The following is a 5430-nucleotide window of genomic DNA, read 5'->3' as shown; positions in this document are numbered from 1 at the left end:
CGAATATGAAAATATTGTTACGGTGACGTGAAGGAAGACGTGTAGCCAAGCAGTACAAGAGGTATCCGCACAGTGTATTTGCAATCGCGAGAGCACCCCGCAGGCCAGGCGCAAGATCCTCTTCTACTTCGTCATCTAGCTCGTTTTTCGAGTCCACGTGCGCTACCGTCATCTTCTTTCGGCTAGTATCTGGCACATGTCCCAATGTGGTGCATAGGCTATGCACGTACAGTAGCATAACCCCCGCGGCGGAAAGCGCCGTCTCGGTGCTAATTACAGCGACGCGGGTCGCGGACCGTGGTACGGTTTGAGGCGGGCTACGTGAACAACGTCCGTTGTTGAACGGTGGGAAGTTGGCGATGGCATGGCCGGTGTTATTTCGTACGTGACAATATCTTGCCATTTGGAAGGCCGACATCAGTTGATGCCTCTGGTCCCTGTCCGCCTTGTTTTGAGCAGCTGTCAACCAGCGCCACTGAGCCTGCGCCACATGAAAAAACTTGTGGCGCCTGCAAAGTGTTAAAATGTGGCTTATCACACATAACAGGCCAAGTGGAAGGCTACACAACTGTCCTAAAACAGGAGACATGTTTCAGTTCCATTCCTTCTTGCAAATAGAAAATTTTTGCACTCATTGAAAACAACCTAATAAAATACCTTTTCGCCATTATGTCAGCGCATCAAATTTCTGTAAATTCAAGGGAAAAATTATATTAGAACGTGCACATCATGAATTCCACGACATTTCAATTAAGACGCATGCTGTTCCGATCGCTAATCAGTGTACAAAGAACAAGAACACAGGACAAATGCTGACCGCGAACACCCCTTCTTCGGAAACCGAGGTGGTGCTTCCAGGCTCTTCCTCATCATCGAGAGGCCGCGGCGCCACGGGAATCCGTTTGTTGTTAAGCGCAGCTTCCTCCCTCGAGGCTGAATAAATTAATTGGGGTTGTAAGGACCACACAGGCGAAATGAAATCACTACGAAAATATGCACTCTGGACTTACCAAACAGTTGCAGTATCTGCGCCAGGTAGTAGCCATGCTGCATGGTATCGTCCCCGTCCTTCCAGTACACTTCGTACCAGACTTTCTTGTCGAAATCGTGCAAGTTGTACGGACGATATGCACGAAACGACTCCACGTCGACAACCTGCTTCGCATTATCTACTTTGAAGCACACAAGTGCAAACATCGTGCACGACATCTCAAGCAGGAAAAAAAACACGTGTCGCCTGCATCGCCAACTAGGCCACAGAACAGGGAGACTAGGCCACGTAGGCCTTTCTTCCCTGCATTGGCTGAGTCAGCCATTGGCTCACATTAGTTTTATACAACCAAAATTATATGAACTGGTAAGCCGGTACAAGCCAGTAACTCACAGTGCCAAATCGCGGCCCAACAGCCAATGTTTTGTTAGATGCAAAAATCTCTTGCTCGGGGCTATGTCCATCGGCGTCCGTACGCTCCTCTCCCTTTCTCCCCACCAGCTGTGCGATAATGCCGCTGTCCTCCTCTCTCTCTCCACACCAGCTGTGCGATAGCGCGCGCGCTGCTCCTCCTCTCTTCCTCTCCGCGTGCCGCTCCCTCAGTTGCTGCTTGTCCGATGAACTGAATGGACGCCAACAATTCTGTCAGCGAACTGGCTGGCACACCTTCAACCAGCGCTAGCCAGCTCACTCCCAGAACCGCGAGCACCGCTGAAGACAAGGTTGCGCAGAGGAGAGCTCGAGATGCAGAACGCAAACGTCGGCGCCCTGCACCAGATCCAGATGGCGTTCAGCAACGCGACGCTGCTTCGAAATGTCGACGTCGAGCAGCGGATGGCAAACTTCGAGAAAGTGAAACTGCTTCGAAACGCCAACGTCGCCAAAAGGATCCAGATGCTGCTCGTCAACATGCTTTGCATCACCACATAGTGTACTTTTGGTGTACTTTTTTCTTTCTTTCGTGGTGCAACTGTTGCAGCCGTGCGCGGTGCCTCAACGTTTGAGTTTACTTTACATTTAATAGTTAGCCATGAGTTCCAGTAAACAGGCCAGCAGTGAACACAGTGGCCGCAGTGCTAAAAAACGCAAACGGTATTTCGAACCAGGACAGCCGTGTGTGTTCTGCGAACCACACTCCTGTACCAGAAGAAGGATGGCATGCGCGGTGAAAACGTCTCGGCTGCACGTGGTAGCACTCAGCTGTCCCCAAGTGCGGGTGACCCTGATCTTTCCCTGCCACCGCCATCTGATGATACGCCCTGCGACACCTTCGACGATGTCTGCGTTCAGCTTCCCAGCCCGCCAGAAGACCAGCTCTGAGATGAGCCAGCTCGAGCACACGGACCGCGAGCCACGCAAGAGACCAACGATGTTGATGATCTTGATAGCTTTTTTTTCCCTGATCAACTAGACTACGAAGAGCAGCACACCGACGACGACGACCGCAGTGAGCCGGATGACTTCACAACATCATTTCCTGGTGACCGTCTTCCGAACTCTCAACTGTGTGTTGCTGATGCCATGGTAATGGTAATGGCATACACTTCTACAGCGGGTTATTCCATGTATGTAGACGATGTCCAGGTATCTTATAAATCAGGTAACATGTCCAACTGTGAACGTCAAGTCCAGCTTGGTGACGAACTTTCCAGCTGGGCTGACAAGAAATGGTTTTAAAATTAATCCAGGAAAGAGCTCCTGCGTTGTGTTCTCCGGGAAGCGTGGGGTCCACCCGGACCCAGACAACACTCTTGAGAACGTGGCGATTCCTGTGAACAAGGAGCACAAGTTCTTAGGTGTTGTGTTTGACCACAAACTCACGTTCATTCCCCACATCAAGGAACTTAAGCATAAATGTCTCAAAACAATGAATATCCTTAAGGTCCTCTCACACCAATCGTATATTTCTGACAAAGAACTCCTGCTGTGCCTGTATAGTGCTTTGGTTGGGTCTCGTTTGGACTATGGCAGTGTGGTGTATGGGTCGGCGACTAAAACAGCGTTGCGAATGCTTGACCCAGTGCTTCACTTGGGGCTACGTCGCTCGTAGGGGGCTTTTAGCACTCGCCGGTTAAATGTTTGTATGTCGAGAGTAACAAGCGGTCCCTTGAGAACCAACGGACGTACATGGACCTGCTTTATGCTTTTAAAATTTCATCGCTGAACAACCATCCTTTCTATCCTGTATTTAACAACACATCCACATCTCTGCTCTTTGTAAATCGCCCATGTAACTCTGCCTTTTTTGCTTAGTCAAAGAGCGAGCCTCGGATCTCAGGGCTTCGTTTTTAGATGTGTACACATCATCCTTCTCAGATACATGTGCTTCTGTGGACGTTCGCCTTGGATTCAAAAATATTTTATTTCTGCAGGAATTTTGTAGTCGAGGGATTTCGTTATCCCGGAGTTTTACTGTACTAATTTTGCCTGATAGAAGCACAAATTCCATTAGTTTTCCCTCAGTTTTTCCAGACCTAAACATCTGTAAGAATGACAAATTTTCCCAGTTGGCAGACACCCTGACACGCTAAGTCTCTGCATAACTGGCTGGCCCTTAGCCGCCTGCTTACGTGAAAATCTGTTTTACACCACTACTTTAAAGCAGCCACACTTTTTCTTTTTCGGGGTGGCTATTCCCAAGCATTTCTAAGGGGCTAGAGCATGGCTTTTGGTCAAGGAAATGACTTTTGCTCAGTAAACTGTTTTCTGCACAGTTGGTAGTTGTTTACCGAAGGACTTCAATTGCCTCTTCAATTCATTTAGAGTAACCAGTCTAAATTTTGTTATGATTTCTTTCGTGTTATTGCAATGGCCGTTTACTGCCTTTTTCGTGGGAAAGAACTTAATTTCGGTGACAGTTTTGTCTTGTTCATTTTTTCTTTTCGTATGGTTCTTGCTGCTGAGAACAATATAATTAGCCTTTTCACAAGAAGGCGACTGAGGACGACACTATGCGATCTTTGCCTGGGTCAGTCGGGACGACCACACAAATAGCATGGGACCCAATATGACAAGCGCAACACCTGAATGCGCAGCAACAATGCAACCCTCCTATAAAACTTGCAAGGTTCACGTTGCTTAAGTTGTTTGAAAATTTACTGCAAGCATTCTTCAAGTTTGCAAACAAATTTCTAATTAAGCTTAAAGAGCCCTGAAGAGAAAACGCGTTTGGTTCATTCAAAAGATTGCCTCGTTAGAATCATACTGACACGACTTTAACATAATCTTCGCTCAAATATCAGGCCTCAATCAGGGAGGTTGCCTTGCTGTTCAACATGGCAGACTCCACGCAGCTCACCGTCATTGACAGGGTGCTTGGGTTTCTGGTTGCCATTGCCCCAGAAATCATTTACTTCGCACCTGACAAGGAGGCTCTGGCCAGGGATTTCAAGAAAGTGAGCAGTGGTTTTTCCTTTTTTTTGCGATTTGGTATTTAAAGTATGATGCAAAAAATATATTGAGTAATAAAAAATCAGCACCAGTTGCAATAAAAAAGTAATTAACCAGTCATTAACACAATGAATACCTGACTATTGTAGCACACTTTCACCTATGTGCACCGGTGCACTCGCTGACTATGTGTTTTACCAAACAGTAATGGCCGTGTGAATGCCACGTATAAGCCTACACTTGCATACGTTCTGTCTTTGCAGCTTGCAGGATTTACAAACTTCATTGGGTGCATTGACGGCACCTACATCCCCGTGCGCTGCCCAGTCAACAAAGTCAGGTCGACTTACATAAATAAGCACGACCAGGTGTCTATCATGCAGGGAATTGCAACTCAGACAGGAGATTCCAGGGCGTTTTCACGGGCCCCCCAAGCAAAGTTCATGACGCAAGAATCCTGAAGCTGTCGCCTGTGCAAGAGGATTTGCCTACGCTTTGCGAAATCAACAGGTACCACATCTTCGGGGACGCTGCATACCCCATCCGGGAACACTTGCTTACACCGTACAAAAACTACGGCAACATGACCGCAGACAAAAATACATACAACGACCGCCATACCTCGTCAAGGGTCGTGATTTAAAATGTATTTGACCTGCTTAAACAGAGGTTTCGGCAGCTCCGGTACGTGGAGCTCACAACAGTCGACAAGATTACTCTGTTCATAGTAGGCTGCTGTGTTCTTCACAATATTTGCCTGAACACTGGGGACACAGATATGGATGACCTGCTCACTGACGAAGAGAGAGAAGAAAGAAGGCAGGACCTGGCTCTGCACATAAGGGAGAACCGTGCTGAGCTGGAAGCAAACCGACAGCCACTGACAGAGCGTGAAAGCTCACTTCGACACCTGGGGGAACTGAAAAGAAGTGGCCTGGCACAGCAGCTTCGTCACTGACGTGAGCAGGTGAAAACACCACCCTGTAAAAACATGCGCAAAGACATCTTCGCAAAGTTTATTGCTCCTTTCATAAAGCGAAAAAGTTGCT

This window comes from Haemaphysalis longicornis, unplaced genomic scaffold (genome assembly GCF_048455015.1).
Source record: "Haemaphysalis longicornis isolate Haplotype H1 unplaced genomic scaffold, Haemaphysalis longicornis Haplotype H1 scaffold_14, whole genome shotgun sequence".
NCBI classification, from domain to species: domain Eukaryota; kingdom Metazoa; phylum Arthropoda; class Arachnida; order Ixodida; family Ixodidae; genus Haemaphysalis; species Haemaphysalis longicornis.
This window is presented reverse-complemented; position numbering follows the sequence as displayed.